Source organism: Ambystoma mexicanum, chromosome 5q (genome assembly GCF_040938575.1).
Source record: "Ambystoma mexicanum isolate Mex_15411 chromosome 5q, UKY_AmexF1_1, whole genome shotgun sequence".
NCBI classification, from domain to species: domain Eukaryota; kingdom Metazoa; phylum Chordata; class Amphibia; order Caudata; family Ambystomatidae; genus Ambystoma; species Ambystoma mexicanum.
The window spans coordinates 163,558,628-163,585,785 of NC_090933.1; the positions used below are offsets into that span (position 1 = coordinate 163,558,628).

The following is a 27,158-nucleotide window of genomic DNA, read 5'->3' on the forward strand; positions in this document are numbered from 1 at the left end:
CACTTCATTGTTAAAGAGAAAGATATTGTTTTTCAAGCACAACTCTATCATTTCGAGTATCATTTTGGAATGCTGTAAATGATTCAGGGACCGTGTATTAAGGAAATTTTGACAAGCATGTATTCCATCATTATGTTGGATAGATGTATATAGGGATACCACATCCATGGTTGCTAGTATATATGTGGGTGCCCATGGAAGGTCATCTATCCTGGATAGAAAATCTGTGGTATCTCTGACATATGAGGGTAAGGAGGATTTGAAAGTACTGAGTACCTCGTCCACAAATTTGGACATGTTTTCAAGGAGGGAGACGCTGAGCTTCACTATAGGTCCCCCTGGAGTTCTAGTGGGATGTTTATGAACCTTGGGGAGGAAATAGATGGTTGGAATTACAGAATGTTTGGTCATTAGAAATTTGACCATATCCTCCTCTAAGATACCTGCATTCTGCCTTTTCGTCAGAAAGGCTGATACCTCTCTTTCCAGATGTTTGATGGGATTGGTGGGTAGTCCTTCATAACAATTCCCATCATTGAGTTGTCTGTAAGCTTCTCGGATGTAGTCTTTTTTTATTCATAATGACTATATTGCAAATCTTATAAGCAGGGTTAATTATGTACTTGTCCAATTTGGCAACATCAGATAGTACTTTTTGCTGTTCTCTTGACAGATTGCTTTTTGGTTGCCGTTTGATTTTCCATCTTTCATGTTTTAAGTCCTCAAAGATTACATTAGAGAAGGCCTCTATATGGCAGTTTTGTGTACTCAGCGGATTAAATTTCGATGTACAGTTTAGTTTTCTGGTCGAAGGCCAGTCTGTGCTGATGCCCAATGTGCTGAGATCGATGGAATCTTCTGGTGTTGCTGTAAAACGTTCCTGTTGTAATTCAACAAGGGTGGTTAAAGTGTCTAATTCTGCAATTGTGATCTGTGTCCGTCCCTCAAATTTCTTTTAGGTTTTTTCTTATTTGGCGATGTGGCATAGAATTTTTTGAGTTGTAGTTTGCGTATAAAGGTATCCAAATCTATTCTGGTCTGTACATAATCAAATTTAGCCAGCGGACAAAAATTCAGACCCAAATTCAATATTTCAGTTCGCTCATTTGTTAAAACATGATCAGACAGATTGATGATTTGTTGTTTATTCATAAATAGTATCACTTTGTCATTCATTTGCCAGAGTACAGAGATCGATGCGGGGGTTGCTGTTTGAATTTATTGCCCCTCTGCCCCTCCTCATTTATTTCTTCCTCCTCTCCCTCGTCCTCTTGTGTTGGATGTGCTTCCTCATGTATTTTTGTTTGTCCGGCCATCTTGGCACAGAAGTCTCTTCTCTTCTAAAAAATTAAGGCGTATAGTAGGTTCTTCTTCTTCGCCTTCCATAATATTGGATTCTGAGGTGGAGGCTGTTTGATCTTGATTGTTCTTATTCTGCACCACAATGGCTGTTTGCAGTGTTTTTGCTGTTTGCCGCATATGATTAAACCTGTGTGCAAAGGTTTATACACAGCCCTGTTCGTAATCCTGATTATCTCTTAGGAATTTACGTTGTTTCCTCTGTTGTATTTCTTCCTCATATGTTATTAGGCCACTCTCAATGTTGCCTAAAAGTTATTTTCCCTCTTCAGTCTCCCTGACAGCTTTTATTTTTTCTTCCAAATCAGCTATTTGTAATAAGGTGTTTTTACAATCATTGCCTGCATATGTCACTAATAGTTTCAAAAATGTACTTGAACGCTGATCCATGGCATCGCCCCATTCTCTTAGCATATTCGGATCTTGTTCCTCAAATAACGGTATTGTAAGAATGCATAGGCCGCGTGGGATTCTGCCTACATCCAGGTAGTTTTGTAGGGAATGTCCTTCCCGCCATTTGCTAATTTCCCTTTTGCGTGCTTTTTCAAGTTCTTTAAGCAATGAGATTTCATTATTGTCTTTCTGTTTCTCAGCTCTTGCCTTGTCCTTGTCCTTCTCCCTGGTGGAAGGTACAGTTTCATTAAATAGGCTAATTGCCTGTTCTTTACTTGCTGCCTCTCTGCCGGCCTGGGAAGCCATAGTGGAAATATATGGCGTTCAACTCCGTTCCTAGTTGCAGAAGTCCATAAATGTAATTAATGGTGCTACATGTGAATTCACTGATGCTAGTAATACGGCAAATGGTCCAGAATGGCACACAAATAAGTGTGCAGGGAAGCAATTATAAATCTGAGGAGTATCGCACGTAACCCTTCAGAAAATTGTATTTCCACGGAGCAAATTAATGGAATGAGTACTTACCCCAAGCAGGGTTTACTGACCGCGTCCTCCGACACTTCCAGTTCACACCGCGTTGGGTGTTCCTTTTCCACTAATTGCCTGTGATGAAAGGTTTAAGGGCAATCCCTTGGTTAACTCCCAGCAACTTTGTAGACACTCTGAACAAAACGTCTGGAATGTCCTCGAGCGCTTTAGTCCAATCCTCATTCGCTGGTGATGCTCCACGATTCAACGCTTTCAGCATGTAAATATTTTAAAAAATAAACAGCAAAAACGCCATTTCAGCAAGCAGCAGTCCCAATGTGTGAATATCACTGTCTTTTCAAGTTATTGCAGCAAAGCAGAAGCCAACTTACAAACTGCAAGGGTTGAATTAGTAAAACAACCTTTATTTGAAAATTGTGCAGTTTAAAATGCGGTTTTCCTAGTCACATCAATGCCGGCTGGCAGCCTGATGCGTTTCACCACACACCAGTGGCTTGATCATATATATATATAGTTTTAATTACACACACTGTGTACAATAATAACTAAATGGAACAAAACCCCAACTGTGTTAAGAGAACAAAGAATATATAGCACAGGGCAATAAAAGGCAATAAAAACTACAACCCTCAAAAAGGATATTTTCTTGTTTCGTAAAGAGGAATTACTGAGACATAGCCAGTCTGTAGGGCCAAAGATAGACCTTGGGGCAGTTAGCAGTCAATAATACCTTTTTTGGTTCTTATTCGTCCGGCAGCACCGGACCATACTTCTTAGCACTGTGTGAGCAATTCTAAGATCAGGAGAGTGCAAAAAGCGGCACTGGAGGGTCCTGGTGGTTTCAATGTGTCAAATGGATCTTGAAATACAGCTTCAAGCAGTTGACCAATTAAATAACTAGGAACCCTGCTGTCTTGGTTCTCAAGGTGCTATGAGTCCCAATCCAGGATCTCAGAGACCAGGCGAGTCATGTTCTTTTGCTCCCAGAGACAGGAGAGACTGGCACACAACTGTGGGGGTCCTTCTACATGGTTAGGCCCTGGGTACCTGAGTGGATGGCAGAGAAGCAGATCTTGCCCCAACAGCAGGCCACTCCTCTGGTTGCTGTGAGCCCCACTACAGGGACTCAGGGACAAGATGGGTCCTTGTTCTTTGGCACCGACCATTGGGGAGACTGGCACGCCACTATAGGGGTCATTAAACATGGTGAGGTCCTGGGTACTGCAGTGTCTGGTATAAAAGCAAACCTTGATCAAGCAGCAGGTCACCCCAATGGCCCCTGGAGATTTTTAGGGGGCAGAGCTTGCCTCTCCATGTTACTCTGTAAGAGATTGGGTTTACCACATAGTGTTAAGGTTACGAAGAATGAATTGCTGAGACACCTCAGAGCATGGCTAGGTGCTGGGGGAATTTAATTTCAATGGGAGACTAACAAAACATATAGTGTGGAAAGAAGTATCTCAGGTGGTGCCACTCAAGGACAGCCTTGGTGCCACATCGCAAGGATGTAGTCCAACCATTTGAGGTGGGGAGTGAACTTTTTGAGGTGTTCACACATCAGCCCTTACAGTTGCAGTGCCACAGGTAATAACATTGACACCACTCGGGACATATCTAATTCAGACATGTGTGAGAATACCCCTACAAATGTGGGTAGGACATGAGTGACACCAAGCCTATGGAGCCTGAGAGGGCTGTGGATAGGTATGTCAACACTCAAGTCTACACAAAGACTAAGGCGCATGCACCTAAATCAGAGGCAACTGGTCAGGCTAAACACAAGGAGGGAAAGGACAGAGGTTCTGACACTTCAACCAAGAAAGGTGCCCAAAAAAACTAAAGTGAGATCCCAGCCCAATACAAGGTCAACTCCTGCAGGATAGCAATGTGTGAGCACCTCTAGCATTGAGGCACCCACACATTCTACAAGGTTTGGTTTAGGTGTGTAGATTTGACATATAGGCAGGTTGATCCAGCCTGCAAGGAGAAGCACACGCAGGCCATTGTGCCTGCTGGTCCCCTGGGAGAGGAGGTCAAAGTTAGTGTGGGCATCAAAAAAGATGAAGTCCCACTAGTCCCAGGGAGTGACCGAAAGTTCTCTTACATTGTGTGGGAATGGAACTAGGCCGTATGAGGGGGATTCAGTTCCTGCGAAGACTCATATTTCTTGACCTTTTCTCCAGAAATGGGGAAAGGCCTCTATCCTCATGCGGCACCGCTGCTAATTTTACAGCTGTCAGGCCCCTTGTGAAGGCAGGGCAGTACACCTCCAGACAAAACCCAGAGATAAGAAGGTTTGACAATCTTAGTTACTGTCCCTTGGAATTGGTAGGGCTTAGTTGGACTAACGCTCCCTCCCTTCACCATATCGCAGTCATGGTCTCCATTCCAGTATGCTTTCTGTTACATAATGACCTCCCTGACTCAGATGAAGTCACGCTAGTTATTGGCATGACAGCTCTGACAGTAGCACAGGAATACATGCTAGAATCTGCTATGGACATGGTGGTGGTGTTGGAATCTTGTCTACCGTTCCTCCTGTGTCGGCCCTTTCTCAACCATATTTGATGTTTTTCATTTGAATATCACTCCTGTTCTTTTTCCTGTCTCAACTTTGTTGTCATCTATCATCCACCTGGAACTGTTTCTTCTTATTGTGAGGATTTTCATACTATTCTTTTGACTCGTCTGTCTTCTTCTACTCCTTTATTTCTTTTGGGTGATTTTAATCTTCTTCTCTACACTACTCATGCTGCTGTTCCGCTTCTGACCATTCTTCATTCTTATTCACTCTTCCAGATTCCAACACCTTCTTCTAATACATCTGGGTCCTCCCTTGATCTTATATTTTCTACCATCACTATTTTAACCTCAGTCTCTGCCCTTCGTATCTATTCCTCTGATCACTGTCCTCTTTCTTTTTCTTTTTCCCTTTCTCCTTCTCCCCTCTGCCCCAATCTTCATCTATTTTTTATCGTTGCCATCTTCGACTCTTTGGTCTCACTACCTTTTCCACCACTATTATCTGAATTGTTTGTTTTAATCTTTGGCAAACCAGAGATGTGTTGGCCAAGCGCAAAGTGATTCAACACGCAGATAACATCGGTAGATACTGTAAACAACTATCGCAGAGAGAAACACTCAAACATATACTAGTGGAATGTGAGGCTTTGATAAAGATTAGAATCAAGCACTTACAGCCTCCATTACAAGAATATCGAGATTTCATCTTTGATACTATGTGGCAAATGATTCACTCAGGTTTTTTATATAAACTGAGAATTGGTACAATTGGGTTTCTCCATGCGTTGAAATTGAATGAAAGTTTGATAAAAATGTAGTGCTGGATGAAGAATGTTAATCTATAATGCAATGACTGCTGATAAATTCTGAAATAGCAAATTTAGAAATAGCATTGAATTTTCTTTGTTTCCTTTCCTTTTTATTGCCAGACTAATGCCACATGTTTTTATTATTCTTATTCTTATGAAATTGATTGTAATTATATTATATGGTTGAAATGTGTGAATAATATATTGTAAAGTTGACTTTGTTCAGCTGAATCAATAAAAGAAAAAAGACATTTGAATTCTTCTTTCTATTTCCAATTTTTCTCCTCTTTCTGGTGACTCTGCTTCCTCTACTTTGTGTGATACTCTGTCTAACTAACTTCATCTTCTCTATCCTTCTGTTACGTTTATTCCATCTCACAGGCCCTCCCAGCCCTGGATGTTATCTACCCTTGAGTCCACTCACCGTTCACTCTGTCAGGCTGAATGCCCTGGTGCAAGTCTAGTCAGCAGCTGACTTATCATCCCTTTCTTCTCTCCATTCTACTTACATTTCTCTTCTATCTGCTAAACAACAGTACTTTCACTCTCTCTTTGCTTCCCTTGCTTCTCATCCTCATTGTATCTTTCAAAGTTTTAATCAAATTCTCTCACTCTTGATCCTTCATCTTCCTCTCCTCTTTGTGCAACTGATTTTGCTAATTATTTTACTTCAGAAAATGTCTTACTACTTTCTTCTATCCTTTCTTCACCACATTGCATCTTCTTCACCTTTGAATGATTCTAACTCTTATGATGCTGCATTATTTACATTCTATCCTCGTATGGAGGGTGATATTTATCCTGCTCTTGCTAGAGCTCATCCTACATCCTCTCCAGGTGACTCTCTTTCCTCATTCTTAATTCTTTCTGGTTTATTCACCACTTCTACCTTATCGTACTGCTCTCTTCAATACTTCACTTTGTTCTGCTTCAGTTCCTTCTCATTTTAAGCATGCCTCTATACTTCCTACTTGTCTTCTAACTTTCATCCAAAATCTCCTCGTACTTTTCTTTCTACGCTTTTATCGCCAAGTCTCTTCCTTAATATACATTCTCTGTTAACTTCTTTTCAGTCTGGCTTTAGGTCCAGTTATTCCACAAAAACTGTACTCTTGTCTGTCACTAACTCACTGTTTTCTTCTGGACACTTTAAACTGTATTCTCTCCTTTTTCTTCTAGAGCATTCAGCCGTTTTTGATACGGTCGATCACTCTATTCTTTCCTCTCTTTCAAATTTAGGCTTTTGGGACTCATTGTTAAATTGGTTTCACTCCTACCTCACTGGGCGTACTTTCGCTGTCTCTTGGGCTGGTCATTCTTCTCCCACTTCCTCTCATACATGGTGTTCCTCAAGGTTTGGTTCTTGGTCCTCTTCTTTTTTCTCGCTTTATTTCTCCTCTTGGTTCTATTATTTCATCTTTTGGTTCCTTGTATCACCTGTACGCTGACGATTCACATATCTTTTTATTTATTCCTTCTCTTACTGATTCTATTCACTCTTCTTTGTCTGCTTTTCTTCCTGCTATCCAAACTTAGATTTCTTCCCATTGTCTTCACCTAAATGCCTCAAAAACTGAGATTATGTTCTTTCCTGCGTTGACCATCCCTCCTCCTCTTTCTCCCCCTTTACTTTCTTTTCCTCCTTCTACTCTTCTTATTTCTCCTTCTGCCCATAATCCTGGTGTCATCATTGACTTTTATTATCATTTTCTAATCATATCTCTTCTATTTCCAGCTCATGTTGCTATAAACGTTTTAATATTCAGAAAGCTTGTTGGTTTTTCGTCTTTACCTCTGCTAAACTTCTTATTTCCTCTCTAGTTTTCTCTCGCCTGTTTCATTGTTCTTCTCTTCTACTTGGTCTTCCTGCATTTTAGCTTGCCCCACTTTGTTCTATTTATCATTCGCCAATTTGTTTTTTTTACCCTTGCCCCTTGTGATTCAGTTATTACTGCTCAACACTATTTGCAATAGTTTTCCTTTAAACATCATTTGCTTTTTAATTTTCCCTGTATTGTCTTTAAGTGTCTATATGGCCGTGCTACTCCCTATCATTCTTCTCTAGTTTTTTTACTCTACTGCTCGGTCACGTTTCTCTGAATCTCTCCTTCTTCTAACTGTTCCGTGTGCCCCTTCTACCTCCTCACTGTACAGTTATTTTGTTCCTTTGGCTCCCAAGAACTGGAACTCCCTTCCTCTTTCACTATGCTTTTTTCTCCTTTTCTTCTTTTAACACTCATCTAAAAACGAATCTTATTACTCATTGAACTGTTGGATTTTGATTATTTGTTAATGATTTCTACTGGTGGTTGTTTTGTACAGCGCTTCGGCGTAAGCACTACAGAAAGTAAAAGAATACAAATACAAATTATGAGAAATACCATATCTCAGGCATGGCTTACATTTCAATATGTATCTGCACCAGGACAGTAAACTTATAATTAGAAGACGTTGTTACAGTGGTACTTATCTTAAATGCAACCTCTGTGCTGTAGAGACACGCTGAAACTGCAGCTGTTAAAAGATGCACGTGTGTCCTCTGAACCTGCTCTGTGGCACTGGCAAAGCTGGTGCTGAAGCTCAGGATACAGGACACAGGTGCACACTATGACTTTGGCACAAAGCTTGTGAAAGAGGAATCTGATAATCAGAGTTCCCTTTCAGGGTTGGAAATACCCACACCATTTAATGAATACAAATAATTAAAGTCAAGAGTAAATAGTGTTCCTCGTAACATGTCGATCATATCAATTTATGACACTCACATATGTGTCTGATAGTATTGATAATGCCCAGAGGGGTAAATGTTGGCAAGCAGAAGCACATATTTGTATATGATTTTGAAAAGTTTTTGTAATAATGTGTATGATTAACTTACATTGGGCCTCATTACGACCCAGGCGGTAAGGGGTTTACGGCGGCGTAAACAGCGCCGACCCTTACCGCCTGATTCCGAGGTCCCTTAGCGCAATGGAGGATTTAACACCTGCTTTTAGCAGGTGTTAAAATCCATGGCGCTAAGGGACCTTGTTGTTAATTACGCCACCGTAATTTACGGTGGCGTAATTAACGCCTTCCCTTACCGCCTGATTCCGAGGTCCCTTAGCGCCATAGAGGATTTAACACCTGCTTTTAGCAGGTGTTAAAATCCATGGCGCTAAGGGACCTTGTTGTTAATTACGCCACCGTAATTTACGGTGGCGTAATTAACGCCTTCCCCACTCCCATTATGCCCTATGGGGCAAAAATGGGAATGGGGAAGGGTAAATGGGGATTGGGGACTTACCGCCCCGCCAACCTCGGAATGGGGCGGTAAGTCCGCCAACCACCATGGCGTAAACGTAGTTTACGCCATGGTGGTAAAGGTACGACCCAGGCGGTAACTTACCGCCTGGGTCGTAATGAGGCCCATTGAAACCATATTTAATTTATCAATGTTTATTTACACATTTGTTTAATTTTTGGGATATTTCATCCACTATCACAGTTGTAGAGTGTACAACCATGGATGCATAGGGGAATATGGTGTTTGAAGAGGTGAAGGTGTTGGTTGAGGCAAGAGAGATGGAGAAGGAAGAGGAAGAAGATATAGCTAACAATCTGGAAGAAGTTGCTGAGAGTCGCCTTCACTCAGGAAGTACCTGCGGACGGTGGGTGAGTACCATAACTATGGAGTTAATGGGGAGGAGGAGGTCTCCCAGGAGTCTCAGGGAGAGGTAACCACAGAGGTACCAGGGCATAATGGGCAGAGCGTAGAGCTGATGGTTTTATTCCAAGAAATCACAGAGCAGCAGCGGCAAGATTCAGAGATTGTGCCCACATAGATTGCTCAGGAGGTGGAGACTGGGGCCACTGCAGCATTGCCTGCCCACGTGGATGGGGCAAGGCTGGCTCAGGCTTTCCGCAAGAGGGTGAAGCCAATATAAGACATTCTCATACATGACATCACTGTCGATCTGGTCGTGGGTGCAGACGACTTCAACTGACTGTCAAGGGGGAAGCAGGCAGTGTAATAGGCAACCTCTGCCAAAAGGGATGTCCTTGGGAGAACCCAAGTGATAGTTCTATCATCCACCTTCTCAAAGTGCAAGCAGCTTAGACTATCGCAAATTTATATCTTTAAGGGGAACACATCTTGAGCCACAAACAGAGCTAGTGCAGCACCCTCCTTCAACAGGTATGGTGACTTCACGGGAGTCAATGTTGGCACTCTGGCTTGCCACTGGTAACACTCTAGCTAGAGACCCATATTGTCTGGAACTCTAAGCCAGCCCATCTTTCTCCCCAATGTATGGTGCAGCACAGTCTGACTTAGTGGCACCATCGACAGGCAGGGCCAATTACCCACCATTAGAAATGCAGCATCCTTTTGGTGGTGGTAGAGTTCAGGGTATGGTGCCATTTGGGCAGAACAGGTGAGACAGAGCAATAAGGGATGCAGGCACATACTGTGCACATTGCATTGCCAATGCCAGTTGGTCTGATCTGGTTGATGAGCTTCTGGTGGATGCCATGGAGATGCAGATGCACCTGCACCTCCATGCCCACCGCATCGCCGCTCTCTGCCCCTACTTTCAGTGCTATGCGGACGACACCCAGCTCATTTTCAGGCTACCCTCGGCCTCCTCCTTCCCTTCCCTCATCTCTGACTGTCTGTCTGCCATCCAGGAATGGTGTGCCGCCAATGACCTCTGCCTTAATGCTAGTAAGACTGAGATTCTACTCATCGGCACACCCACTCCCGCCTTCCCTGTAGCTCTCTGGCCATCCTCGCTTGGCCCTCCTCCTGCTCCTACCTGCAAGGCAAAAAACCTCGGGTCATCTTCGACTCCACACTCTCCTTCTCTCCTCATATATCTGACGTCTCTAAGAAGTCACACTACCAGCTGCACCTCCTCAGAGGTATTCTTCCCTTCCTCTCCTTCCCCCAGAAGCTCACTGTCTCCCGAGCCCTGGTTCTCTCTAAGCTGGACTACTGTAACAGCCTCTATCTTAATCTGCCTGCCTCCACTCTCCGCCCCCTACAACTCATCCAGAACAGAACTGTGAGACTTGTCCTTGGCCTCAAGCCCAGGGACCGTATCTCTCCAGGACTGAAATCTCTACACTGGCTCCCAGTGGCTGCGAGGATTACGTTCAAAACCCTCTGCATTGTCCACAAGGCCTTCTTGGGCCTGGGGCCTAAATACCTTCAACTCGCTCTTCCTAAATATCTTCCTTCCCGAGCCCTTCGCTCATCCATCTCCAACTCCCTCAGGGTCAGCCGCTTCTCGAAGCAACGAGTCGGGGGTCGATCTCTCGCCGTGGCAGGGGCCTCCCTCTGGAACAGCCTTCCTGCCTCCCTGAAACTTGAGGAGAACCATCTCCGGTTCCGGAAGCACCTCAAAACCTTCCTCTTTGCTTCTGCTTTCTCTCTCCCTCTCCCCTGCTAAAGTCTCGACTGAATCTGCACCGAATCTGCCACTGGGCCACTCTCACCGACCTCGGTCCTGGTCCCAGCCACTCTCCTCTTGCACTGCCTCCCTGGCAACCCCTGCACTGAGGGACTGTCTCTGTATCCCTACAGCCCCCCCTTTCCCAGCACTTGTCTGCACTTACCTTGCACTTGCCACCAGCTGGCCCTATTTATTTACTTATTCTACTTACTTGTACTGCACTTCCCCCCTCCCCTTCCCCTTGCGCTTTTCCCTTCCCCCTACCCCTGCACTTGCGCGGTCTGAATGACACCTGGCCTAGTAGGATCGCTGTCTGTCTTCCCCTTGTTCCCCCCTCCCTGCCTCGTCGCGCCTTGAAACACTTGTGTATAGGCGCGTTACAAATGTCATATCATATCATATCATATCATGCCCTTTTCTACATGACTGGGAAAGATAGTAATAAAGGGAGGCGCATGGGGCACTGGAAGAGTACAGAAAAAGAATGTGTGGCTCTACTGGTTGCCAGAGACAAACTATGGTTTTGGCAGATGTTATCATTTGTGAGCATGGTATTAGGATGCAGAGAGTGGCCCAAATGGCTGGGAGAGATACACACAATAGGGCAAAACCACCACTGAATCAAACGATAGTTTCAACTGAAATAAAGAATGTAACATGTAGAGGATGTTGTGTTGCTCTACCTGTTGGTAGAACCAAATATATTGAGGCAGACACTCCTGGATGTGTTAATATTAAGCAAGTGGATTCACTGGTGGTTTGAGCTAATTAAAATAAGACGTATCCATCTTTGAACCCAATGCTGATGTTAACCAGACTAAAGAAATCAAGAAAGTAGTAATATGTAGAGGATGATGTATGTCTCCACTATTTTCTAGAGATTAAAAAAATAGTGGACAACTTCCAGCTGACGAGTGTGGTACTTGGTCATGAAGAATGACTACACTGGTTGGTATATCCAAGTACCTCAGTGATGAGTTAAACATGGAGTATTTTCTTTTGCAATGCACTCATTAACTATTTTCAGAATTAAAGTCTCTTCCACCTTTCCCCAAGTTGCTCTATCCACGTGACCTTTGTTGGCTCATTCAGAAATTCTCATCATCTGAGGACTATCCCCGGTGTTCCTGGAAGTCAGGCGCTGAAAAAATGTAAATCCCCACTCCCACTGAGTCCCATAGGACTCAATGGGAATGGGGATGACGGAAGCACCAGCACCGTTAATAACAGTGCCGGTGCTTCCCGGAAAGTCTGCGGGCGGCTCCCATCCCGCCCGCTAGGTTAGACCTGGCGGGCGGGATGGCAGCTGCCCACAGACTCAGAGTGTGTCGATCCAGTAACAACGGTGCTGGTAGGCATACCGGCACCATTGTACTGGACCGGAATACTCGTAATGAAGCTCATGAGGTGGGAAAATGCACATTACATTTAAGTCAAAACACATAGAAAGTAGGGAGAGCTTGGAGATTTTGGAAGTCTGTATCTGGGAAACACTGCCTGAATGGATGAGTGATAAAGTGTAATGTATTAGTATGCCCAGTGAAGAGAGTGGTACTGGAAGGGAATGGAAATTGAGAGACTGATTTCTAATAGAACATGGCAGCTTTTTAAGTGTGAAATTCAGCTATTTATTGTCCATGTTTAAACTAGTGGAGAGTTAATTGAAACTTGGATGAATCTGGTACAACAGTTATACTTTCAGAAAATCATAATTTCATATATGTGAAAATTACAAACAAACCTATATTCTGTGCACTCTAAAAAGAATGCACAGCTTGCCTAAAACAAGCCTATAGATTGTTAATGCAGCTCCTAATGGTTAGAATTTTACATACATGCATACACTAGAAAAAAACAACCTTACTTACATATGGGAGAATACTAATCGAAGGAGGATTATATCTGAAATGTCCTTCATGTTATGTTTGTTTTTCTCTGAAAGAAAAATGTTGTTTGATAGTAGAGAAAATATATGGTACACAATTATCTGTCATTCAAGAGATTTCTGCAAGTAGAACTTTATATTTGTATGGAATGTCTTAACACACTTGCTGACTAGCAGCAATGTTGCAATGTAAATTAATATTGATGACTAGAAATGGATACATAGATATACAAAGTTTTGATTCATTTGAATAATTGTGTGTGTTTAGCAAATTATCAAGTTTCTTGGTGGCAGGTTATATTTCTTTTTGTAGAGAAGCTGTTTGTGATTTCACAACCTTGTTGGTGACTTACCCAGTATAACCTTAGGAGTCCAGCTTTGGTTTTTGAGTCACCAATTAATACAAATATAATACTAAGCCCAAGCACATGTTCTCTGGCTTTTTCTATGCTTACTACAATCAGTTATCCTATGTCTTTTTCAGAGATATTGGCTAAGTTTGTGCTTCTACATCTACAGGGAGGTTGTTGCAATAATTCCCTGGCTTCTCTTTCAACTGGGCCCCCACCCCACCCCCACCCCCTTCAGTCTCAGGGTCAAAAGGCTTTCTTTTTGTGCAGTTCCTTCCCTTTAGAAGTGTGAACATGTCTATCTCACCAGTCAGGGCCCAATGTATATTGGTCAATATGGCATTCTGATGTTAATTAGTATGGTTGCATAGTGCACATTACAATTTGAAGTGCCTGTAGGTATTACTAATGAGTGTTACTATTAGCCAGCTCAAAGGTACTCATTTCATCAACCACTGAAGAATCCATTACACACAACTCTCTTCAATTGATGCATTAAGCCACTGAACTAAGTTATTAGATCACAGCAACTGACTTTGGGAATAACCATCAGCTCTTTAAAGGGGGTTCCCATGTGTGCAATTGAAAAGGGTAGATTGTGGCAGAATATTTCAGATAATTGAACTGTTTGTACAAATGCACAGAGATTTTGTATTTAAAAAGAGTTGTTTTCCAGAATGCACCATATTTACATATGTAATTGCAGTCCTTAATCTAGCAAACACATCTTCTGGTAATAGTTGAACAACAAAACAAGTTCCTCGATTGCATACTAGAAACCTCTGTTGTTGACAGTGTTATGAAGCTCTGTAAGCACTTTTCATAGATCTGCTAGGAACTTGTAGATTCTGTTGAAGTGATGTTAGGAATCTACCATGCATTTGTTACATGATTGTGAAAGGCTGGGCATAATATGCCAAAGTGTTTTTCTAGCTTATGGTAACTTGGATAAAGTTAGTATTACAAGTGAGGATATGTGGGATATGTTTATGATGGCTGATGATCCTAATTTAATCTATCAATAACCAGATGTTGGGGTTCATAAAAAATCTAGTTCATGAAATTGTTGTTTCTTACTATTAGGTTGTTCTTTTTGTTGTTGCAGGAAAAAAATATAAATTGTGTATTGTATCATTATTTATCCGTTTTATGGTGCTACTGTTTATCTCTTTAGTTATAGGATGATGTGTATTAATTGTATAAAAAAAGTATTTGTGTACTACATTATACAAAATAAAAAAATAAAAATGAACATACTCTTTTAACAGGCCTCTCCTCATTTATCTTAAAGGTTCTTCTGGCAGATAAGTCCAGGTGCTGTTCAGTGCCCAGTCTTACATATGCCTCCACTGGCCTATCAACGACTGTGTCCCTGCACAACATTGAAAGTTGGTGGTTTATCTGCCCAAGGTCTATGTGATGCCACACTGAAAACCCACTTGTTCCTCCAAGATACAATGCTACAGTTGAAACTATAATGACAGTATTTTCACTCTAAGAGGAATGCACTTGTCCTGATTGGCCCAATATTATGTTACTGTAAGAACATATACATGATAGATTTGCCTGAAAGGCCTATAATTCCTGCCACTGGAATCAAACACTCTAACTAGTTTGGCCTAATAATTCTAAAACTTCAGCTTTACGAACACACACACATGCAGACTTTGCCTGTAAGTCCAGTACTGCCTGCAACTGTAATAAAATAATTTTCTGATTAATGCATGTACTGCAATTGTTAGACAACACCCATGTAGGATGTACCAGGAAAGCACGTATTTAAAGTCACTTTAATAAAACACTCCTTCTGATTTTGCCTAATAATACAAATACTGCATTTGTAATAACACACCCATGGTATCTTTGCCTGTAAGGCCAGCTCTGCTGCCACTGCAAAACCACACTTTTCCAGGCTTCACCCAATAGCATAGCTAGATAGGGGAACTGTAACACCACCCATGAAGACTTTGCCCATACAGCCCGTATGGACAGCCACTGCAATAAAATTCTCATCCTGGGTTTGACCAATAACAAAAGTAATGCAACTGTAGGAAAACAGAAGTAACGGATTTGGCTGCAATGTCGGTCTGTCTACCACCACAATAAAACAATTATCTTGGCTTTGTGCTATATTGTAGATATATTGTATTTATTGAATTTATAAAGCGTTTTTGTCAAAGCGATGTACATAGGAAAAAACAACAGTACAATAAAGGTTATCTGAAATTAATCATATAGAGAAATTATAATGGGAGTAGGTGAGGTTTGTGAGAAAAAATGAATTAAAGATACAGGAGGGGACAGAAAACAGGAAGATGTAAATAAATCCATATCTTGGGGGTGTAGGGAAGTTGTGTGGCAATCATTTTGAAACGTACTAATAGTGCAGCACATGGTATGTACTCTGTAGTGTAATACATGTGTTACTGACATAAATTACTAACATGGTTTACTAACAAGGGGAGGTGCGTATATTATTAGGAACTGAAATAGGGGTGCATTTGAACCAAACAGCTGATGTAGGGGTTAGATTTGTGGGCCGCAGGCCTTAACATACTAACATTGAGGCAGGTGCTTGAACAATTACACTGGCTGTGGGCGCAAGTTTCAGAGAATAAAGTGAAGAGTGAAAACTGCATTTGCAGGTGAGATTCAGGGCTGGTGCTGTGAGGCTGTAAAAAAGGGACCTTGATGATAAATACCCATTGTTCTGATCAGGAAAAAGGAAGTAAGGAACACATTACATTATCAGGTGATGTGCTTAATGCTGCCCAAAGGCTGCGTGTAAAATTAAATGAGATGGGTGCAGGAAGGGCTGGTAGATTCTCGATGGCTTTGTCATGTGTTTAAGTTGGGATTGACACAAGGCGGTAGCAGCTGACATCATCAGATAGGAGGGTCAAAATGTTGAGAATTGATATAGGAGAAAGGGATTGTTCTGGAGAAGGGTTTATAATGGGCTTTCAGCTGGAATGAGGGGTCTTTTGCTTGGGGGTTTGCTGCATGGCTTGTGAACCTGTTTTTTTATTTTTGGGCTGTTCCTGCTTTGGGGTATTATGGAGCCCGTGGCTGGTCTATGGCTTGCTGAAACTTGAAAACTGGGCTGAGATTCAACAAACTCTGATTTCTAGCAAGCCCTGGGGTTTTGGTTTCCAAATTTTTAAAGCGATCTGGGGTTTATCAGAAAGCTTTTGTGAGCCTCTTCTTGCTTCAAGTGAGAAAGCTATTCCGGCTTGTACTGCTCTGAGCACATTCAAAGACTTTGAAACTTGATGATAGCTGTCTTTAAGTTGACTGTATCTGGGTAGCTGGCGGTGTGACAAGGTTCGGATCAGTGCAGTGTCCTGGCAGTTGGAAGGAAGGTGAGGGCATCTGCCGAGTGGAGCTCAGACTGCAGACAAGCCTAAAGGGCTGGGTTCACAAAGGTCTCAAGTGAATTAGAGTGAGTATGAATAGGGATGCAGTTGACTGGAATATCTTGCAGGGGTAATTTGGCATAGTGTCAAACTAACCAATAAGGCCTAACTCCCTTTGTTTCTAAGGTACCCAGAGATAAAGGTAGTTTCCTAAATCAAAATTGGTTCGTGGGGTTGTTTTTGCTGTGCAGGAGAGACCATTATATCTAATCTCATACTAACCCAACCTTAGCAAATGTGCAAAGAGTACATGAAGATGATTGAAGGTTTATCTATGGTGTTTTTGCCTTCATAGTTGAAGTGCTGGATAGGGTATCCCTAATCTCTTCCCTAACTTAATAATACTTGGGGGGATATGATATGATATGATGTGGCATTTATAACGTGCCTGTACACAAGTGTTACTCCAGGGTGGGCACAACTAAGGTCATGTTATACTCATTATTCATGAATGGCATGGAGGGTTTCTCAGAACATACAGGAATTTCATGTATTTTGAAATGTGCTTCATTTTCTACCATTCACCAATGTAAATGATTGACATATATTGTTTTTATTGTTTTATCGCCTGTAACTAATGCTTATGAAAGTGTTTGTGATTTTGCTAACAGATCGAAAGGCTTTCAGATAAAAGAGTAAAACTATGAGCATGTGTGGTGGGTGGTTTGTTATTGTGTGGCCTGTCCAATTCATGGTATACAGTGTTACAAGAATCTGGTGTTTGTCTGGTACAGTACTAAGTCTATTGGTGTCTAGCCTAGCCTGTGGAATAAGGAAAGTATCTGGCAATATATCTAACACTTGGGTGTGCATTCCGGTAAACTGCTTTGGCTAAGTGCATTAGTGAGGTGTGGCACATTCAAACTGCCATAGTGTGCTGTGCAGGGCACATTTTGAATTGTTTTGGTGAACAGTGATGTGTGCTAGCTTTAGAACACTGTGTGTTATGCAAGAAGATATGACAGAAGTTAAAGTGACAGATCTGTGTGACTATGCTGAAGCTAAATTCTTCACTCTGGCTACCTGGACATTAGAGTCTATCTGTGTCTGGTGAGATTGGTTATCAGAATTTGCTAAGGAGTCGCCTGATCAGCGGTTTGGGGAAGGCACAGTGTTATATTCTTGTTTAATTAAGCTTTTTAACTCTGGTGACAGAATAACCCAGCTGGATTGTATAATCCATTAAGGTGTGAAAAGCATAGTTAATTCTCCACAGGATGATTAATATGAAAAAGAAAGATGATGAGGTCATTGTAGAGTTACAAAGTGAACTGACAGAGATGTGGGAAAGGGTGTTTCAGGTAGAAGAGGTCTTAGGGGAGGGGCAGCCCATTTCACAGCTGCAAGACAGATGCAATGAACTGTCGGATGAGTTGACACAAGTACAGGTGGATCCACAATGTTTTGAAGCTTTGAATGTTGAGGTAGAGTTGAAAGGGTAGCAGTTGGAAGACAATTTGGAGGAGATTGGCTATTTTAAACATTATTAGAAGGGGTGTGAGCAGAGATCTCGCTTTTCTCATTGATGCAATCACTGCACAGACAAAATCGCCAATCTGCTGAGGATATACAATCGTTGGAAAGTGAACGGTTTTGTTTGATGTCACAAGATTATAAAAAGGAAAGCAATCGCTGATTACAAAGGGCATGTCAAAGAAATACTTGATTTAATAATCAAACTGAGAAAAGAGGGCTCAGCATTGTATAAAGAGGGACACAAGTTACATTCCCAGCTTAAGGAAATAAAATGGCAGAATTCAGATTTCAGAAATCTGGTGCTTTGCTCGACACACAATGAGCTGCAGGGCATGACTGTCACTAGGGCTATGCCAAGTTACAGTCTAAGAACACTGCCATATGATGCATGCTTACTAGGGACTGGCCAGGTTGGAGATGGAGAATCAAGATGTGCCCTCTTCTGCTGGACAGAGAGAAATTAGTTAGGATTAAGCTCATTTTATTCCACTTAAATGTATGAAATCTCTTAAGAGTTTAGTTAAACCTTTTGGAAAAGATTTGAGTGTCACAATCGAAGAACATTTGGAATATGTTTTGGAACTTTGTCACATTTTGAACATTCCAAAACAATAATATCTTTGATTTTTTTATTTGACAATTGACCCAATTCATACCAGTTTACACATAGTCTTAATGAACAGGACAATCTAAGGTAGAATGATTATCAGAGGTAGATAAGAAATCATTTCTCTCCATATAAATCTATTCAGGATGCGAAACGTGTGGCATACACTTTATTGGCAGGGCCAGAAAATTCCCCAAGACATTTCTTAAAGAATTTGAAACAAGCATTTTTGAGATTCAATGTGAATTGTGATGTGAACCCAGTTGAATTCAATAGCACATACTTCCATGGTTTAGCAAAATAAATTGTGGCTCAGTTGGCCCATACATTTAATAGGGACACACGTTTGCAGTAGATCTTTGATCAATCCACAAAGATATGGGAGGTATTTGCCTGTAACCTAGCTACTGTGAATAACCCACTGTACATTCATAATTCTACACATTTTCTCCTGTTATTATGTATCTGTCTGTGATCTAACCACTATGAAAACTCTACTGTACATGTAAAACGAAAACGTGCCTAAATGCTTCAGGGTTTGGTGTGCAATACAAATGTCAAAAATAAATAAATAATGTCACACAGTGAGAATAAAAGCAAGGAATCGGAGCAGGAGGCAAAACAGACTGTCCTTGCAGTTTTAGAAATTAGATCAGGAAAAAACATGGCATTAGAGACAGCTCAGACAAGGAATAACACATTTCAGATTCAGAAGGGTGTGGACATGCAGGGAAAGACAGCACCCCAGACAACAGAATTCCAATCTACAGATTTGAGTCAGAGGGACACTTACATTAATCTCCAGTAACTTGGCAACTTGCCACAAGTGGGGGCTCGGTTTGACATGGCAGGGTCTAATAACACCCAGAATCAGCTACATAACGGGCCATACCAAGCATTGGGAGCACATAGTACATTTAACCCTGCGACAATGATATATGGCAATCAAACAGGACAGAGATATGTAGATCGATTCATTGAAAAATGGAAATCAACAAAGGGAGCAGTATCAATCAAATGAGTGACATAATGTGACCTCCAGCCCTTGTTCCTATGTTCAGGCCTCCTCAAAAGGGGATTATGGACACAGGACAGGACCCCACGCTCCCCACTTCCTTGGTTCAGGGGAAACACTAACAGTAGTAAGTCTCCTGAAAGAAACCAAAATAACACAGACCAATATGAATCCAACCAGTACCAGCCTGGAGCATAGAGAGATTATTTTTGGGATAAACAGAGATTCCAGCGCTTAGAGGCACATGTGAAGATGTTAGCTGATCAGATAGGAAAGCTGTGCGTGGGACAAATGCAACAGCTGAGTGACAAGGCAGCACACAAGAGTGAAATTGCACATGGCATTAACAAATGACTAATCAGGCAGACTTCCCACACTGAAGGCATGCATGATTCACCATGGCCAAACTCAGTGAGCTGCATAGTGATTTAAAATTAAGAAAACCAAATCTTGATGACATAGGACATAAAAACACATAAAACAGGCAGGTGTTCAACCAGAATACTGGATCCATTCAGGTGTGTGTAAATAAGGAAAACGAATGGAGAAGTGCACAGGAGGAACCCAACAGCAACAGGTGAAAAGATAATCCAAAAAGAATATAGCACATGGAAAGGATGAAGAACATACTTTTGAACAATTGATAGGCAGTGAGCAAGTGGAGCATGGCATGGTTAATGGTGCACTAAATGGATAAGAAATACATTAAACAAAACTGAATGAAATGATAGATGAAAACAGTAAAAGTTCAAAGACAGGTGATAGGCTTTTGGTACCTGATATTTCTAATCATGATCTTATCTCCACAGAGATGCACATTTCCCAAAGGACACTTGCAGGTGAGTTTCTAGAGGAATATTTTGAGACGCAGATGTTCCAAGAGGTGAGATTGACAGGTATGTTACAAGAGTCAGGTGAGTTCCAAACTTAAAATGTTGAAATAATGCCACATGATGATAATAAAAACATAATTAAGAAGAATTGGAACATCTTGGCCCTGGACGAGAGGGTAGAATCACTTTTCAAGGAACTGCCAACCTTTGCATACAAAAGGAGCCAAAATCTTAAAGACAAATTGGTACGAACAAGGGGGAGTATCTCCCCAAAGGACATCGCCAAAACCGGAACATTCCCATGTTTGAGTTGCACGAACTGTGGATATATACTTAAAGGCAATATAGTACACCATCCGCACACAGGAGAAAAAATAAATCTCAGATGTTTTGGAACATGCAATTCCAGCAATGTGATTTACTCCATAAGATGTCCTTGCTGACTATACTACGTGGGACAATCCACACGTACCGTAAAAGTAAGATGGAACGAGCATCGCTTCTGCATTTGCAACCATAACAAAAATTCGGCAGTGGCAAGACACTGGGATTTGAAAAAACATAATTTATCCCAGATCAGATTTCAGATACTGGAAGTGGTAAAGAAAGTGGATCCGCACATGAATATACAACAGAGACTGGACCAGCGCGAGTCTTTTTGGATTGACAAATTGGGAACTCTGACACTAAGGGGATTAAATGAAGAGTTAAATTTCGCCTGCTTTCTTTAAGAATGATGTGCAGGTGTTTGTTTGTGTTTTTCTCTAAATGTCTTCGACTAAATGTTAATGTTAATGCTTCAAAGTCCACTGTTGGAATCTGCTGACAAAGTTGATGGTTTTTGCCGATATGTGTTACAAAGAAAGAGAATTGAGGGAAGGTTAGAAGATTACGAAATGATGTCTCTTGTCAATGGATGCAGAAATATACAATCAAAATGAGGGGAGATTGAGCATGCACTATGACTGCGAACATGGTTTAACTTTTTGTAACCACACCGTGAGGTTGTCATGCCCCTTTCTGTCTCGAGATATGGGTGTTGACGCTACACAGACAAGGCACCAGCACCTATTTAGAGAACCATGTTGACATGATGTAGGGGCCCTTTAAGGGTGGGTGGCCCAATCTACATTTCTTTAACGTTCAGGTCTACTTCAGATCCCTGTTTAACACACACCAGACCCTATTGCATGTGATTTTGAACCATGGCGGGAGTCGGGTTTCTGACTCACACTTTTATTTAAGGGTATCCAAACTGCCATATTTACAGTTACACATAACTACATGGCGCACTGTCCCGGTACGTAGTGTCTACTTCCAGACAGAGCGCTGTCATGACGTTGACCACGTCCCGCCCCTCCAATCCCTTCTGAGGGTGGGACCGGAGGCGCGCCTGCACTATCCAATCCTGGACGTGTGGCGCCGCCTCGGTCGTCATGGCAATGTTTAAACACGAAGCTCGGGTGTGTGGTTGCATTTGCAGCCCGCCGCTCGAGCAGAACAGTTCAACGAATACGGCCTAGAGGTAAGGGCTGTACCTGCACGGGTATTGAAACACACACAGCTACACCATGAAGCTCTCCATACTGATTGCATACTGTTTCTCCCGCAGAGATATCTACCCCGTATACTTGAAATTGAAGAAACACGAGACACATACTCTCGCCAGTCATAGCTAAGGTAATTACGAAACATTACGTGGGTTACTGAAGTTAGTAAAAGGTATGATACACAATGCAAATATGGGTTTGAATATTCTAATTAGGGTACTCTGTCTTTTTCTGTTTTTTCCTGCCCCGTTCATCGACATACAACTATGCATCATTTGTGACACGCTCAAATGGGGGTATGTAAATACTTACAATTTATTACATGATTGAAACGTTTCTTTGAACTATTGTTTTTTTTTAAATAACACAGCCCTGACGAAGGTGCTTTGCACCGAAATGCATTGGGCAAAGAGCTTGCACTGTTAACTGAGGATTTGTTGATTCTCTTGGGATAATTGTGTGATTAAAACACAAATCTTCTACAGCATACTTTCGAATGAGTATATTTTGAACATCTGATCATTGAAGCAAACAAACTAGGAATAATTTAATTGAAGTATTGAAGCAAACATAATTACAAACAAAAGCTTTTTTACTTGAGAACAAATGAACTGAGCTCCTTTTATGGAGCAACGAGGAGCACCAGGCTTTACAGGGTGGATCCCACTCTGTTTTTCTTTTTGATTTCCTCTAGACACTGACATTTTATTGAAGCATAAAAATATACACATAACCAAGTTGAGCATAGACAAGAATAATATCACGCATAGTGTCTTGGGTTTGACAGACGGGGATGTTCACACATGGGGAAGCTGGTAATGGACAGAGAAGGGATTTGTGATTATAAGTGTGTCCATGGCATGCATCATAAAATGGTTGATAGTGCTCTCGATAAAGTGGCATACTGTGTCTTTTGCATTGACGGCTGTTGAAAGAAGAAAGATACAGCTGAATGGAGTACATGATATTTAGCCAGGATTGGTTCTTCTGAAGAGTCCCCATATTTGAGCAGTGTCATCCACAGAAGAAGGGGATCTCCCCCCTTCTTCTGTGGATGGCACTGCTCAAATATGGGGAAGTTGTGTGCCAATAATTTTGATATATACTAATAGTGCAGCACATGCTATGTACACTGTAGTATAATATATGAGATACTAACATGCATTACTAGCATGCATTACAAACAAGGGCGTGACTGTAGTATTAGGAACTGAAATGGGGGTGATTTTAAACCAAACAGCTGATGTAGGGGTTAGATGTGTGGGCTGCAGGCCTTAACATACTAACATTGAGGCAGGCCCATGAGCAAATACGCTGGCTGTGGGTGCCAGTTTCAGAGAATAAAGCGAATAGTGAAAACTACATTTGCAGGCGAGATTCAGAGCTGGTGTTGTGAGGTTGAGAAAAGGTTGCCTTGAAGATAAATGTGCATTGTTCTCAGTCAAAAAGAGGAAGGAAGGAACAGGTTACATTATTGGGTGATATGCCAAATGCTGGCCAAAGGTTGCTTGGAAAATTACGAGAGTTGGGTACAGGAAGGGCAGGTAGATTTTCGAATACTCTGTCATGTGTTGAAGTTAGATTTGACACAACAAAGGGGAAGGAGTTTGAAGGAGTTAGCAGCTGACATCAGATAGGTGGGTAAACATGTTAAGAATTCATATATGATATAGGAGAAAGGGATGGTTCTGGAGAAGGGTGTATAATGGGCTGTCATCTGGAAGGAGGGGCATTTTTCCTGCATTTCAGTTTTTGGTTATGGACCTGTTCTTTTTTCTTTTGGGGCTGCTCCTGCTTTGGGCTGTTATGGAGTCTGTGGCTGCTCTATGGCTTGCTGAAACTTGAAAACTGGGCTGAGATTTAACAAACTCTGGTTTCTAGCAAAGCCTAAGGTTTTGGATTTCAATTTTTTTTAAAGAGATCTGGGGCTTACCAGAAAGCATTTACAAGCCTCTGTTTTCATTGAGTGAGAAAGCTGGGCCAGCTGGTTCTGCTTCGAGCATAATGAAAGAGCTTGAAACTTGATGGGAGCTGTCTTTGAGTTGACTGTATCTGGGTAGCTAGCAGCGCAACGAAGTTTCAAGCAGTACTGTTTCTTGGCAGCTAGAAGGAAGGTGGGGCAGCTGCCGAGTAGAGCTGAGACTGCAGACAAGCCAGAAGGGCTGGATTCACCAAAGTCTCAAGTGAAGCAGAGTGAGTATTAATAGAGATACAAATAACTGGAATCTCTGGTAGGGGGTAATTTGGGACTGTGCCAAACTGGCATAGATGGCATAATTGCCTTTGTTTCTAAGGTACCCAGAGATAAAGGTCATTGCCTAAATCAAAATTGGCTACTACGGTTGTACTTCTATGCAGGTGTGTCAATTCTATCTAATCTCATACTAACCCAACCTTCGCTAAAGGGCAAGGTGTACATGAAGAGTGAAGCTGTATCTATAGTGCATTTGCCTTCCTAGTCAAAGTGCTGGATAGGGTATCTCCTAATCTCTTCCGTAACCTAATAATAAGCAGAGGTGGACACAACAAAGGTTGTGTAATACTCCGTATTAATGAATGCCAGATAGGGTTTCTCAGAACAGACATGAATTCCATGTGTTTTGAAATGTACTTCATTTTCTACCATTCACCTGTGTAAATGATTGATATATATTGTTTTCCTGCCTATAACCAATGCTTATGAAAGTGTGATTTTGCTAACAGATCTAAATGTTTTCAGATAAAAGACTAAATGTATGAGCATGTTTGGTGGTTTGTTATTGTGTGGCCTATATACAGTGTTACAAGCATCTGGTGTGTTCCTGGCACAATACTAAGCCTGCTGGTGTCTAGCCTAGCCACTGGAAAAAGGAAAGTAGCAGGGAATAGATCTAACAGGGGCTAGTAAAGAGAAGGAGTGGAAACAAGATGCGCAAAAGCAGGTTTAGGAACAGTGAGGAGAAAAAGAGATTCGGAACTCGATTAATTGGTGGGAACATAAAAAGAAATAAGGGAGGAAAGACAAGTATTGCCCTTAAAAACAATATACAAGAAGTGAAAAAAGAAGACAATATTAAAAGGGTAGCCATGAAATAGACAAGAGGGCACTGGATAAAGAAGTATGTGGTGGAAGAAAAAAGAGTGTATAAATGGAAGAATGAAAATTACAGTGCACCGCAGCAGTCCAGTTGTGAAAGAACCAGAGGAGAGATGAGAAGCTTAGAGGCTTGAAATGAAAGAAAAGAGCAGACTTTCCAAATGTTAAAGAGCTGAAAATGGTAGGAATTAGTTATGTTAGCAATTTGGGAAGAGAACGAGAGAAAAGAAACGAAAGTGACACAGAGATTCTGAGCAGATTGGGACATAGAGAAAAGAGATGGTGGAAAATAAATCAAAAGATGGGAAAAGTATCAAAGAAGGGAAAACAGAAAGACGATTTGAGAGATATTAAGATGACTAAAGTGAGAGTTCAGCCATGATTGTATGGAGTGTAGACAAGCAGAGATGTTTGCATAAATAGTGTCAGTAAAATAAGGGGAATATAGGAAGACCTGTGAGTCCTCTGCATAGAAATGGCAGGATTTACCAAAAGGCTTAATGTTAGCAAGAGAAGCGGTATAGAGTGAGAAAAGAAGAGGACCATCAACTGAGCCTGGGGGTACATCTTGATGTAGGGGAATGGTGGTAGAGAACTTACCAACCTAGGGTATTGAAAAAGAGTGGTTCAAAAGGCAAAATTGAAACCAGTTGTGAGCAACACCAGAAATACCAAAGGAGGAAAGAGAGGAAAGAAGGGGGGTATCCACAGTGTCAAAAGCAGCAGAGACAGATGATAGTTTTGAATGGCATGTAGGGAGTGTAGAGTCAGTCACAGTGAGAAGAGTACTTTCAGGAGAATGAAGATGGTGGAACCCGGATTGGAAAGAAGAAAGTAAAGAGTTGTGATCAAGGTAAGTAGAAAGCTCTGAGTAAACGATACAGTGCAGGTTTTTAGAAAGAAAGGGTAAGAGTGAAATAGGGAGAAAGTTCGCAGGAGAGGATGAATCAAGAGACCATTTCTTTAGAATGGGGAGAACCACTGTATGTTTGTAGATGAATGGCAAAAGAGAGGTAGAAAGGGAAAGATTAAAAATAGAAGTGAGATAAGGGAGAAAGAATAGAAATAGTTCAGGAATAAGAGAGGAAGGAATGGGATGGAGAGAGGATGACAAAGGATAGGTATGAGCAATGAAATTAGCAGTGCCCATATCAGGCTGAAGAGAAAAGGAAGAGTGCAGAGGTGAAGCGGGAAGGAGAAGAGTGCAGAGGAAGGGAATGGGGAATTTTCGGAAGGAGTTTGGCGAGAGGTCAGAAGGCCAACCTTATCAGTAAAGGAAGTAGCAAAATCAGTAGGGGTGAGAGAAGAAACAAGTGAAAGGTTGGGAGAACTTGAGGAAATAAGACAATTTAAAGTCTGAAAAAGTCGCTGAGGATGAGGAGATAGAGAAATAATCAAATTGGAGTAATACTGCTTTTTAGCCACCAGTAAGGATGAGTCATAGAAACAATGTATAGAGGATAGGGAAAACAGGTATGCTGCAGACTGGGATTTATTTCCGTAGTCACTGCAATAATGCCACAGTTAGAAAGAACACGACATGTATTCTGGCTGTGCCAATACAGTTTATTATTATCCATGTCTATGAAACTGCATCCACTGTGGCAACCTTTACCGGCTTGCACACATATATTATAAACACAAACCACATTCACCAGCAGTGCTCACATTCACACGTGTACACAAATGCACACAGATCACCTTGCATGCATGCACAAACACATACGATCACAGACCAAAACACACATCTGTACCAACACACACGTGACTCAACTTTTTTCCACTTACCTGCTCCGACTGCTAGATCTGAAAGACTTTGGGCTTGATTTTCCAAAGTGTCCTGATTTACAAAAGCATTTTTCAATAGCAAAATCCCATTGTAAAACACCTTGAAAATAAGGCCTTTTGTCTCTGTGCCACTTTCCAGTGCATCCTAAAC

At 41.6% G+C, this 27,158-nt stretch overlaps 1 protein-coding gene across 4 annotated transcripts in view; it reads right to left on the reverse strand.

Moving 5' to 3' along the window:
* Window positions 1-27,158, reverse strand: part of NETO1 (neuropilin and tolloid like 1) — a 1,259,189-nt gene that overhangs the window by 28,180 nt on the left and 1,203,851 nt on the right. The window lies entirely within an intron of this gene.